Source organism: Plecotus auritus, assembly GCF_963455305.1.
Source record: "Plecotus auritus genome assembly, chromosome: 7".
Lineage (NCBI taxonomy): Eukaryota > Metazoa > Chordata > Mammalia > Chiroptera > Vespertilionidae > Plecotus > Plecotus auritus.
In genome coordinates, this window is record NC_137774.1 from 163846884 (window position 1) to 163861284 (window position 14401).

Genomic DNA, 14401 nt, shown 5'->3' on the forward strand with positions numbered 1-14401 from the left:
ACTGGACAAAAAGCTGTTCCTAAAGTGTTAACTAAAATTTTTATTGGTAGTTCATCTCATGGTAAAATTGTGTAACATGTAATGAACCTAAAGCAGTCATATTTTAGTGCAAAAAATTAAAATTTAAAAGCTATCAAGACTACATTATAAAATTTCCAAAAGCCTCCTAATATTTAAATCAAAAAAGGGTGGATAGTAGAAGAATATCATGTAGGAAAAAATATCCTGTAAGTAAATTACATCTAGAAAATTTTTACTTTAGAAAATTAACTTTCATTTGTAATGCTAACAGCAAGACACCCATGAAAAACACACTGGTGTCCAAACAAGCCAAAGGAAAATCGTTTGGGCAAAAAATGAAAAAGGATCCCAAGTCAAATGTATAGAAAAGATTCCTTTATTAACTTTTGTTCAAGAATATGTTTGTATGTTTTCAGAAAACAACTCCAAGACCATGTGGATTCCTGCAACAGAGAGGAATTGACAGGACTGCTCCAGCCATGAAGACAGAAGAGAAATAGTCCAGAGATGGAAGACGCTGACAACACCTTGCCATACTAGCAAGTCAGCAGCTGTGCATCGCGGCAGGTTTCCCAGGACCAAACCAGAGAGGGTTGGACCTGCATTACCACCATTTGTCCACCATCCAGAACTGAAATATCATTGCTGACATGTACACATAAGGAACTGTTTGACATTGAAATTGAGACTCAAAAGAACTGTTGGCCCAGAAAGAAACTCACTACTGACTGATTCATTTGCCTCTCAGCATAACCATTATTGCTTGTCTCATTTTCAGTTCTTATAAGTGTATTTCTAGTATCACATGATCTCACTCATCTAGGGGAAATAATGAACAACATAAACTGATGAACAAAAACAGACCCAGAGACAAGGAAGCATCGATCAGACTGTCAAACCTCAGAGGGAAGGTAGGGGAGGGTGGGGGTAAAGGGAGAGAGATCAACCAAAGGACTTGTATGCATGCATATAAGCCTAACCAGTGGTCACGGACAATGGGGGGTGGGGGCATGCGTGAGGAGGGGTTTGGGATGGGAATGGGGGGATGAGGACAAATATGTGATACCTTAATCAATAAAGAAATTAAAAAAAAAAGAACCCTGCCTTAGAGGACATCTAATATAGGCCCCATCCTCCTGGCCTTCCTCCTTCAAGGGGTGATTAACCACATCCACATAACCTGGTAAAATGCAGCCCCACTCTAAAACTGCTCAATCAGAACCTGCATTTCAACAATATCCTTTGGCGACTTTTCAGTGTGTTATTCTGTAATATTAATGTATTTCCTATACTAGGACTCCCTTTAGCACATATACACTTTTTGTGATATTACCTAAACATTAGTCAATTCACCAGCATAAAAATAAAACAGAGAGAAAGAGAGAGAGAGAGAGAGAGAGAGAGAGAGAGAGAGAAGAAATACCCACTCTATTGCCAATAAACAATGAACTTTCTGGGTTTAATTAGAAACAGACACTACTTACTTGAAATAATTATTATATTAAATCCATGGAGGAAATAATGTTTCTAGGTTCCAAAAGACAGGACTCTGGAATTGTCAAAACAAAACAAAACAAAAAACTATCTTGCTTCTTTGTGGTCCAGTTTTGGGATTTAAAAGATCTATGGAGATATGTGCTTATCTTGAAGGCAGGGAAGAAGGAAGAAGAAATAAGTCGCTAGGGAACAGAGTGCATCTGATTAGCAATAGCATCTATATTTAAGGCTTGTGAAATGAGAAACAAGAGAGGAAAGAGATGACTAAAGGAAAACAGACATGGGCACATTACTACACTTTATTCACCATCCAGTTTTGAAATTTAAACAGATATTTTAACATCTGCATAACTTGAAGGGTGCTTGGAAGTAGTGGTAATACCTACATTGATTTTTTCAAAGAACTCCAAAATGATGCTGAACTTTCAGAATTCCAAGTTCTTAAAGTAAATGATGCAATATCTTTCTTTGAAAATTTTGACTCAGTAATTTCCTGCCAAAAACCTTTTTAGAGGTACTGCCTTCCAAGAATATAAATAAAATGATTAAGCACAGAATACCTTCAAAGTATGAGATAAGGCAACATGCTTATGTAATGACACTTACTGCAATAAAATTAAATGTGCATTTTTATTATTCCTTTCCAGCAATATTTATTGACTACAATGTCAAAATTCTGAACAGCTTATTAAGAAATGAGTGGGTGAGCAAATACTAATGCAGCCACTTTCACTTTTTAATCCCATTGATTAAAGTTTTAAAAGCTATATTCAGCCAGTTATTTTTTAAATAACTGCAAATGTAGCATAGGAAAGAGTATATTATACTTTAAAAAGAACATTTTTCCTAAGAGAATCATAATTTATCATATCAGAAACTAACAGGAACTTTTTCTTCATAAGAAAAAAATGAAAAATATAGGTAAAAGAGATAAAAGATATTTGCAAATAGAACTGAATATTCATTGCTAACTTTACTATTAGAAAAACAGCTGCATAAAGGAACATAAACAATGAGTGATTGAGTTACAGTTCTTTCCAGGGGACAGAATTCAAGATTCAGTGTCACAGGAAATGGGCTTGCATTGAACACAGGCCACTTGGAAACAGGGCAGTAATACCAAAATCACTAATCTTTGAGAATCAGAGTGACTACAATGGTGGGCTCTTCCCCACCTCACAGTAGTACCTATGCCTTCAGGCGGGAAAGTGTCTCCTGTATCTGCCATCCTGAGTTCTCTCTCAATCCCTGCTCCTGTCTTCTAAGCGCACCATTTTATATCTTATTTCCTTTAATAGTCAATCATTTTGCTTTAATCTGTTGAATGTTTACTGTTTTCAAGAGTTTGAAACTTAATGAGGACACAAGTAACCTGTGTGCTTGTGGTGCGATGTGGCACCAGACTTCCCATCCAGGGAGGACTTTTCCACAGGGGGTGTCTGACTAAGACACTGTGCAGAGAGCCCCTTCAAGGATCGCCTCAGCTACAGTCCTCTACCCCGAGATTTTGGCCACTGTGTGCTGGTCTTTATTCAAAGACTTAGGTGGCTGGGCGAGAACGGCTTGACCATTACATCCCACATGGAACAACTCTGCAGGCCCTTGTAGCTCCAGAGCACCTGTGGGAGTGGCCGGGATTTGGTCTGTCTCCATGGCACCTTCACCTTTCCCTCTGCACAGCCCTACCTGCTACCTCTGCCGCATGGAAACTCCCTAAGGAGCACCTTGCTGCTTGGCCAACGCCTTTGTCTGAGAACCGGCTTTCTGGGACCCCCACTGAGACACTGCTGCTTTAGGAAAGCAAATAGGCAAGAATGGGCTTTGTTCTTTGCCCCCGCCCCCCCCCTCCTATTAAATCCTCTCTGTCTAGAAGTCTATTATTTCAGATGTATTTCAGTTATCTGCCAATTTAGTTGATGCGAAGCACCTCCCCAAAGTGTATTTTAATGAGGAGCTTTTTGAAGGTGACATTGCCTTGACAACCCAAAGGAATGAAGCAAAGATGCTAGAAAAAGAGGGAGGAGTTAATATTTCAATCCAGGCAACTATGTAGCACAAGGCAATTATACAATTAAGGGACCATTGGTTTAAATTCTAGGAAAGCCAATGCTCAGGAGGTCTCCGACCTCAAAATTAACTCCTATGGAACCAACCAAAAGCACTCTAATGGAGCACAAAGTAGCGCACTAATGAATCTCTGAGGATCATTTGAGGATCCACTTGCCTTATTCCTTAATTGTTTCTAAAACCTTCCACACCCTTGCCTCCTCCTGAAACACACTTATAAGGATGTTCTATTGCCTGTTTGGAAATGTTAATGGATCACAGATGCTAGAATGTTTGCTGACTTTCCAGAATTGTCATCAGGCAGGGCCAGAAATCCAGGCCAAGGGAACAAGTTATATGGTGCCATAATTTGGCCTGTACCAAATGCCATTTATATGAATATCTTGCAGGATCAGATATTCGCATCAGCACCTTACATAAATCATATAAAAATCATTTACATAAATGATTCAGGATTTGTTTAAAAGCTTTTCAATATTTCTAATATGTCTAAACTATCCTTAAATTCATGAACATGCTAACAGATCTGTTTAAAACCCAATCCTGGGTAGCCGGGAATCAATGGCAAACTAACCCCAAACTACTGTTTTGCTTTGCTTTTTAATTTACGACTTCAAGTCAGTAGGAGTGGAGGGAAATCTAATTTACTTTTGGCAAATCTTGTTCCTCCTCTGAACTAGAACATGCATCTCTTGAACATGTTCCTTTTTTTCATCCTTTTACTCTTTCCCCTGTTTTTTCCTCTTTGTCCTTTCACTTCCTTCCTACTAGGCAGGGATGTTGGGGAGTTTGAGTGTAAAGAAACAGTTCAAGACTTTTTTCATAACCCGAGTATATTTACACACGTGTGGACAAAAGACATGTCTGTCTTTCCTTCATGCTCCAATAACTACATATATTGTAACTTCCTAATTCAATTAAGCATTGCATAGGTGGGTCCTAAGTACAACAACAATCCCCAAAGTTTTGCCTCTCTGAAACTGGCTTCACAAACAAGGTCTCTTGCACATTGCTTGTAGAAGACCACTGACATATACTGTATAAAGAACTGTAACTGGATGCCCTGGCTGGTTTGGCTCAGTGGATAGAGCACCAGCCTGCAGACTGAAGGGTCCCAGGTTCAATTCCAGTCAAGGGCAATGCCCGGGTTGTGGGCTTGATCCCCAGTGGGGCGTGTGCAGGAAGCAGCCAATCAACAATTCTCTCATCATTGATATTTCTATCTCTCTCTCCCTCTCTCTGCCTCTCTGAAGTCAATAAAAATATTTTTTTAAAAAAGTGTAGATAAGAATCTGAGAAAAAATAGAGATATTTTTTTAAAAAAAGAACTTTAACTGGAAAATGCATTTGCAGTTATTTTGTAAGCAATGGAATCACAATAGTGGAAAAGAAGAAATCACTCTTTACTAATGTTAACTTATAGTATGTTGGGTTGTGTTTGTAGCCTTTCTGCAACCTGTTATAAAATTCAAATATTGCAAATTCACAGGAACGTTTTTTACACCATCTGACACTAGAATTATGAATATTATTGTTAGCGATATAATTAGTTGTATTTCTTGCTAATATAAAGAGATAATAACAAAATTTTATTCTTTATTTATTGAGAATTCATGGATAATATTTAGTAATGAATTTAAATAATTATTGGAATTTTAATAATACATGCAAAAACAACAGTAAAATATTTTATACATTTATGTATGTATTTAATGTTCATTTATGTATGTGTTTAAGCAATAAAGCTTAAATACCATAGATGTTTGAACTTGGTTTGTAATTTCAAACTGATATCTATCCAGTTATTTTTACTAATAGTAAAACATTTACTTTAGTGTAGTCAGTCCCATTATGTTATAAATTATCATTAAAATATGCATCCTTTTTTATAAAAATGTATTCTTGGTAATAATTAGGATATTACACACTATTGAATACTTTAATAAAAAAAGACAAAGGCTGGAAGTCCAAGTATTTTATATATAAACTCTCGACAAGACCTTAAAAATGTCTCTCCCACTTCATCTTTAATTTTTGCAGGATCAGATATTCTCATCAGCACAATTTAAAAAATTTAAATGAACTAAATGAGCTCTAAGTTCCCTTGGTTGCTCCCAAAAATGTCATTATTTCAATACATTCATTTTTAATCTATTTTGGAATATTCTAAATATCTATTGCTTCTCAAACCTATAAATAACATGTGAAATAGAGCAGTTTACACTGAGTGGCCAGATTATTATGATCTCTGAATGCATAATAATCTGGCCACTCAATATATATATTTGAGGCCTGATGCATGAATTCGTGCATGGGTGGGGTCCGGCCAGCCTGGCCAGGGGGAGGGAACATGGGAGGTTGGCTGGCCTGCCTGCTGGTCAAACTCCTGGTTGAGGGGACAATTTGCATATTAGCCTTTTATTATATAGGATATACACTGAGTGGCTAGATTATTATGCGTTCGGAGATCATAATAATCTCGCCACTCAGTGTATATGTTACATGATAAACATATATATATGTATGTGTATATATATATATATATATATATATATGTATATGTATGTGTGTGTGTGTGTATATATATATATATATGTACATATATATATATATTCTTCAGGAAAAGCACCCTGGTTACATGGAATAAAATGTTTTTTCAGCCCTAACGAGTTTGGCTCAGTGGATAGAGCATCAGCCTATGGACTGAAGAGTCCGGGGTTCCATTCCAATCAAGGGCATGTACCTTGGTTGAGGGCTCGATACCCAGTAGAGGGCATGGAGAAGGCAGCTGCTAGATATTTCTACCTTTCTCTGTTCCTCTCTGTAAATAAATCAATAAAATATAAAAAAATGGTTTTTTTTCAAATTGTAAAAATAGTTATGTTTCTTTTATATCTTATTGAAAAGACTGTATAATAAAGCAATATAAATTCATTATATCTAACCATTTAATTTTTCATTTAATATTTGTTAAAGCGCTGAGCTTTTTATACTGACTGAGAAGTGAGTCAATAGATTTCCAAATCCTCTCATAACCTTACATGCAATGTATAGTTGAGAATGAAAGCACCAGATCGTGTTGAAAGACTATGCACTTGACCCTAGTTCAACAGGGATTTAAAAAATATGTTTAGTTTTATTAACTTTTAACTTGAAATAAATTTAGACTTACAAAACAATTACAAAGATAGTCAGGGATTTCCTACCAACACTTTACTTAGATTCCACTCACACAACAGCTTACATTCATCATACAATTATTAAAAGAAAGAGATACACATTGACACCACATTATTAACCAAACTACTGACCTTATTCAGATCCCCCCAGATTTTTCACAAATGTCCTCCTTTGGTCCAGAATTCCAGGCCAGATATCACATTGCATTTAGTTGTCCTTGCTTCTTGGTTTTCTCTAGACTCTGACAGTTCGTGACATGTTCCTGGGTCTTATCAATTGCTACTCACTGTCTGGAGCCTGAAACTAAACTCTATTGTGTGATTTTTGTGTTTTTGGATTTAGAACTTGGCTGTTGGCTAAGAATTCCATATAGATATGCACTCAACCACTTCTTCCAAACGACAAGTTATTTTTCATATCGGAGCTTTTCTTCGATTGCATTGTTTGCTCACTGGCTCAAGGATTTGCAAAATTGGTCCCATGGAATATCGTACTTGTTTTTTAGCAGCTACCCTACTTTTCATTTCTCAAGTCAGCTCAGCTACTAAAAAAAGAAAAAATGCTTCCTCTCCAGAACCAAGAATACATAGTCCTTTGATAAATTTCAGATGTTTTTCATTTGTTTGACCCCAGAAAGTTTTGCTTATTAGCTCGCCTTATTTTGTTTTGTTTCCCCCCCTGTATTCTGAGTTGCCAATGGCCTTACCTTCCTCTGCAAAGGAAGTCCTATGGCTTAAGGCAACACATGAAATACATAGATAAAGGGTCATTTTTCTTCCAACTACCTATTGGCCATTGTCATGTTAATAGTGGGAAAGATTTTCTCCATAAGAAAATCTTTTCTTTTTTTTTTTCATTTTGACATAATAATTAATGTATGAAGATGATTAGATTTAGGTAAAGATAACTTAATGAAAACCATGCTTTATTTCTAACTTATGATCCATTATGGAATCTTAATTATAGAGCATTATTCAGTTTCTCATTTGATTAAACTAGGAACCACATTCATATTCAGTTTACTTGGAAACAATATCGTTTATTTATATATCTCTACCTTAGAGTTTTCTTTCTAAGTTTTACTTTCCATATTATTTTTTATAAGATCATTATGTTCTTTAAAACTTGCATAGACATCACTTTGATTTTATTGTCCCATAGAAATAACAGAAGGACTGAGCCCGGAAACACATATATTTGCTCTCTCTGCCTGTCACTTCTCTGACACTTCCCAAGGCTTATGAGGAGCCATGGCATGTGCCATTTCTCAGGTGCGTCACGTGCACTACCAAGCTTGTCATGTGCCATTTTTCAGGTGCGTTTCATAATATAACACCATTTTCTGTATTGACACTTCACTGTTGAGACATTGCTCAATATAGGCAGGTTCCTCCGGCATAAAATTCTCGCTCCCACGTGCAGTTTAAATCAGCAGTGTCAGGTGTGGGGGCCAGGGCTTGGTCTAGATAAGAAGAAAGAGGGAAATAAATATGCACTCAAACATTTGGTATTAAACCATAGCCCGAATCAATCATAAGAATTATACTTGCATCCCAAAGCACAGTTGGCAAAACATAATTATCTGTTACTCTTTCCAGAATCTCCCTTTCCATAGTCACAGCCCACTAAAGTTCTGAGTTATTTGCAAAACAGATTCAGACCTATGGTGTGACAGTAATTTAAAGATGTTATTTTGCTCTTCAGAGTCCCCAAAGCCTATATAATTTGTGCAATTAAATGTTTACCATCATCATTTAGTCATCATCCTTTCAAAGCCATAAACACTTACATATTATCATGTTTGTGTGGAAGAAGGGAAGTCATTTGGGAAAGCATTATTATAAGAAAGATCAAATAAGTCAGCTTGCCTCTGTAACATCAGTGTGTTAACCTGGAAATTTTTATCCAAGCTTCTTTTGATCTCCTAGCATTTAATGACTCACTATAAGCATCAAGGTCTTTCCTGACATGTGGCACCAAATATTTTGGATAATTCCCATATCTAAAATCATCAGACCTAATTAGTAGTAACCTTTCATACATGAAACCATGGGGGGGAGTACAAGTACTATGATGAAATAAAAATATAAGAAAAGAAGTTACCACACAGACATTAGATAAGAAAATATAAAATGATGTCCAACTCTAGTGGTTTATTAGAGTTGGACTGTTATAACTCTAAACTTCTGAGGCTAACAAGGGACTCTCAGAAGAATGCTACAATCCAGTTAAACCATTAATACTGCCCTGACTTGTTTGGCTCAGTGGATAGAGTATCGGCCTATGGACTTAAAGGTCCCAGGTTCGATTACAGTCAAGGGCATATACCTTGGTTGCGGGCACATCCCCAGTAGGGGGTGTGCAGGAGGCAGCTGATCGATATTTCTCTCTCATTGATGTTTCTAACTTTCTATCCCTCTCCCTTCCTCTCTGTAAAAAATAAAAAACCAATAAAATATATTTTTAAAGTAAATAAATAAATAAAATAAACCATTAATGCTGAGAGCACCAGTCAATGATCTCATTGTCCAGGAAACTAATGATACAGAAGTGACAAACAGCAGATGGCTTTCAGAGATTAGTGAAGTCCATTGGCAAGTCTTTAGCATGTATATTACAGTTATATCTTACTCCTGATTGGGAAAAAAAAAAAGACAGAACAGTGCAAAATACAGGAAAGAGAAAAAAGGTGGCCTCTGGAGAAGAAAAGAATAAAACTATAAAAAGGAAGGGGGTGGTGGGAGCTTGTAAAAATGAATAGAGCAATGAAACTAAGGCAAGCAATAACACAGAAAGATAGTGAAATTTGATATATGTTGGTCAGCAATGGAAGTTGGCTTACTGAGGAAGAGATGAAGATGGCCTTGGGGAGTAATTGAATCAAAGAAGCAGGGAAAGAAAAGCTGTTGTGTATAGTCTGGTAGTTTGGAGGCTGAGCTTAATTTTTTTAAAAATCAGGTTTCATAGGACATAGATGCGCAGAAGTAAATAAAATAAACATTTCTAAGATACAATTGAGTGTATCTGAAACTCTGCTACTCTGTTGTTGTTTTATTAAATCCAACATCAAGTTAGATATCATTCTAGACTTCCCACACAACACACATTTTTAAAGGAAAAATAAAAGCAGCCCTCAGCATTTCCCTAAGGAAGACTTAGGAGAAGTATGCAAAGACACTGTGTAGCTATTCTTATTAATATAATGCTGATAAACCTGAAGAGAAATTCAGGAGTGAATATTCCACTCACTTTTGTTCAATATTGTCAGGAAATGAAATTTGTAGGCATTCTTAATAGAAAATAACAAACCTTTATGTTCAGATTTCCAGTTATCATTCCCTAAAGTACAGTAGGTATATCCATCTCTGCTCTATGATTCCTACATTCCTACCACTTTCCTCATCCCCAAATTCCACACTCACCCTAAAGACATTTTCTTATATTTTCTCCTGCTGACAACTACATTTCCACTCCAATTGCATTTCCTATCTCAGGCTTGGGGCATCAAGTTCTTTCTTGATGCTCTGCATTGACAATAATGGCCAGACACTTTGCAGGTGAATGCATGATAAATATTTAGTCCAGGTCAGATAGTGGGACAGGGAACAGTATTCCTATACCATCTGCCCCCATATAAAAAGAGTCGCCTTAACAAAATAAGTTTTAAATATATTTTTATTGATTTCAGAGAAGAAAGGAGAGGGAAAGAGAGATAGAAACATCAATGACATGAGAGAATCATTCATTGGCTTCCTTCTGCACACCCCACACCTGGGATTGAGCTCACAACCTGGGCATGTGTCTTGTCCAGGAAATGAACTGTGCCCTCCTGGTTCATAGGTCAATGCTCAACCCCTAGCCACACTGCCTGGGCCAGAATAATTTTTTTATTAATGTCCATTGTCCACATGAATTTTGAGTCATTATACAAATTCTTATTCAGTGTTCCATAACATTGTAAGTAAAAGGTCACAAGCCACATTGTTCTTAATGATACATCATGAATATTATTATACTTTTGTATAGTAATTTTATTTTCTTATCACCTATGTAAATTATCTGTTGCTGCATAACAAATTATCATAAACCTTAGCAGCTGAAAGCAACAAATATTTCTTATATCACAGGTTCTGTGGGTCAGGAATCTGGGCACAGATTATCTGAGTGCCACTGGGTCAGGTTCTTTCAAAGGCTGTAATCAAGGTGCCAGCAGGGGCTGCAGTCTCATCTGAAGGCTCAACTTGGGGAGGATCCACTTCCAAGCTCAGGCACATGGCTGTGGGCAAGTTTCATTATCTTCTGGGTTTGGGACTGAGTGTCCTAGTTTGTCACTGGCTGTTGATTGGAGGTCTTCCTCCTTATCTATGGGACACTAACTAGGGAAAGTCACAGCACAGCAACAGCCTTCCATCAGAGTAATTAAATGAACAAAAGAGGGTGAGCAAGATGCCTCTTTATAAACTAATCCCAGAAGAAACACTCTATTCTTGAATCCACATTCTAATTGTTAGAAGTGAGTCACTAGGTACAGTTCACACTTGAGATAAGAAGATTACAGGAGGGCATGAATATTAGATGATGGAGATCTTGGGGGCCATCTCAGGGGCTGCCTACTGCATCATGTTTAACCGCTGATTTCCCAAGGCCACGTGGTAGACAAAAACTGAAATGGCCCAATGCATCTGGCCTGTGCAACCTCCTTTAAGAGAGGGAGGTTATCTGCATGGACCTATCTGAATCACACAAGCCCTTTCATAGCAGAACATTTTCTGCATTTGGTGGCAGAAGGTGCACTCAGAGAGAGTAGATGTTTGAGAAGGATACAAAACAAAGAGGATTATTTATTGTTGACTTTGAAGATGAAAAGGGTCACATGGAAAGAGACAGAGAGCAGCCTTTAAGACCTGGGAGGAACTCCAGGCTCACAGCCAGCCAGAGAGCAGGGATCTGTGGTACAGCCACAAGGAAGTGAATTCTTTCAACAGCAAGCATGAGCTTTGAAGCAGGTACTTCCCCAGAGCCTCCAGATGAAAACTTAATGCAGCCAACATTTTGATTTCAACCTTGAGGTACCTGCAAAGGAGAACTTACATCCTGCCAGATTTCTGACTTACAGAGTGGAAGATGATAAATGGGCGTTGATATAATCCACTTAGTTTGTGACAATTCGCTATGCAGCAATAAAAAAGAATATACCCAGATAATCAATGCTAGCCTTCTGAGGCAAATTCCTCCCAGAGATTCTTCAGTGTTAACGGCATTTTATACAAACATAAGCATTGGTGTAGTAGTTCTGTCTTTATGGAATTTTAAAGTTATATTTAACAGTATGTATTACTAATACAGACTAATACAGTATGTATTACTAATACACACATGTATATATAGAAACATCAATGCATATGTACACAGATATACAACAATGTATTAAATATCTTACATAAAGAAATAGATATCTGCCAAAACCGGTTTGGCTCAGTGGATAGAGCGTCGGCCTGCGGACTCAAGGGTCCCGGGTTCGATTCCGGTCAAGGGCACGTACATTGGTTGCGGGCACATCCCCAGTGGGAGGTGTGCAGGAGGCAGCTGATCGATGTTTCTCTCTCATCGATGTTTCTAGCTCTCTATCCCTCTCCCTTCCTCTCTGTAAAATATCAATAAAATATATTTAAAAAAAAAAAGAAATAGATATCTAATTTTAAAAATTAATCGCTGAGTATTGCTTTCTCATTTATTGCAGCATGACCTTTCCCCAAGTTTTTAGCTAATATTCTCAATCAGTATTTCTCTAGTTTTGTGGGTGTTTGACAGCAAGCTTCAAATATTTTCATAATAACACTAAGACTTTGGTTACTTTCTCACTCTCTCAAGTACACAGTAGATTTTTCTAGAAGCTATATAATATGTGATACCACAATAGGTTGGATATAGAAGCAAATATGACAATTCAGGTTTTTTTCTATGAAGAAATTCATTAAAGAGATTTTCAAAATGAAAATACTGCTACTCTTCTGTTATTTCTCATTTTGAAAAATGGTATTTTCCATAAAATTTTTATCTTAACAGATAGTAGATTTATTATCATATTGTAAAATTAATTAATACATAATGATTTTTCATTTTCTCAATATTAATTATGTATATAGTCAATATGATAGATAAATGCTTTTGGGGTTCTCAATAATTTTTAAAAAATTTAAAGTAAACCTGAGACAAAACATTTGAGAATTCCTTATCTAAACTTTTCCTTTTTGTAGGAGCTTTCATAGTTCACTGAGTGAATGAATCACATTTTATATTGAGATATTTGTTGATTTTGTGAATATAAGATCACAATTAAAAGTAAATTTAAAAAGCAAAATAAAATAAACCATTAAGGAGAATCCATAGAAATAATGAACAGAATCAGACATCCTTCCTTGAATTATATACTTCAGATGATGTAATTTTCAAATGACAAATGTAAATATGGAAAATGTTTTTAAAAATCATAAAGAATCAAAAAATAATACCTTAGAGGAGTGATGAAAATCGAGCAAGTGGTTGCTATGGTATTTGAGTCATTCCAGCATCAAGTCTGAAGTACAAAGTTTCATCTAAATATCGTCTGAATCAGGTATGGGTGAGACTCAAGGTATGATTCACCCTTAAGCAAAATTTCTCTCCAACTGTGAACCTGTGAACCCAGACAATGTATGTGCTCCCAAAATACAATGGTGGGACGGGCATAGGAAATACATTCCCTCAAAAAAAGGGAGAACTAGTAAAGAAGGAAAAGGTGATGGGGTCCAAGCAAGCCCCAAAGCTAGCAAAGCAAATTCCATCTGGAGCTTAAAAGCTCAAGACTGAACCTCTTTGGTTCAGTGTTCTGCCCTCCAGGCCCACTAGGTGGCAGCATCTCCCCCACAGCTGGGAAGGGCTGCCCTGCCCTTCAGTTTAACAAGGCGCCACCCCTGTTTCTCAGGGAGGACCTTGCCCCAGATCACTGGGTGAGGACACCCTGGCCCATCAACCCCAAAACCAGGGAGGCTGCCCCACACTTTGAAACAGGAGGAACCAGCCCCACTTCTGGGTCTGTGATGGGAATGCCCTGAGGATCTGAGAGTCCTCTTAGGCATCACTGTGCAGTTTTATGGTGCAGCTCAGAGCCCAGCAGGGCGAGGGTCCTATGTTAGAGAATCCGAGAATCCAACGTCCTCTTTTCATTTTCTCCCACATTCTCTGTTCTTTTTCGTTCAAAATGGCAGTGTCTCTGCTGATCTAATCACATTTCTACTCCTGGCTTTTGCTGAGAACAACACAAACATAAGGAGGAATAGAAGTTTAGAAGAAATACATTTAAAATTTGAAAGTACCTATTACCACCACTTCTATTCAACACTGTTTATAAAATCTCAAGAAGTGATTTTAGTGGGGAAAATAAATAATATAAAAATGGGAAAATAAACCTGAAGTAACAAATTACCATTATTTGCAGATGTTCAGCTGTGAAACTACATAGAAAATGCAAGAATTTCTAAAAACAATTTAATAAGTAAGCAAGGTTATTGGCTAAAAAGACAAATATGCTTTAAGTAAGAGCATATTCATAACCGGGAAGAAAAATTAGAAGAAAAGTATCAAAATAATAGAATTT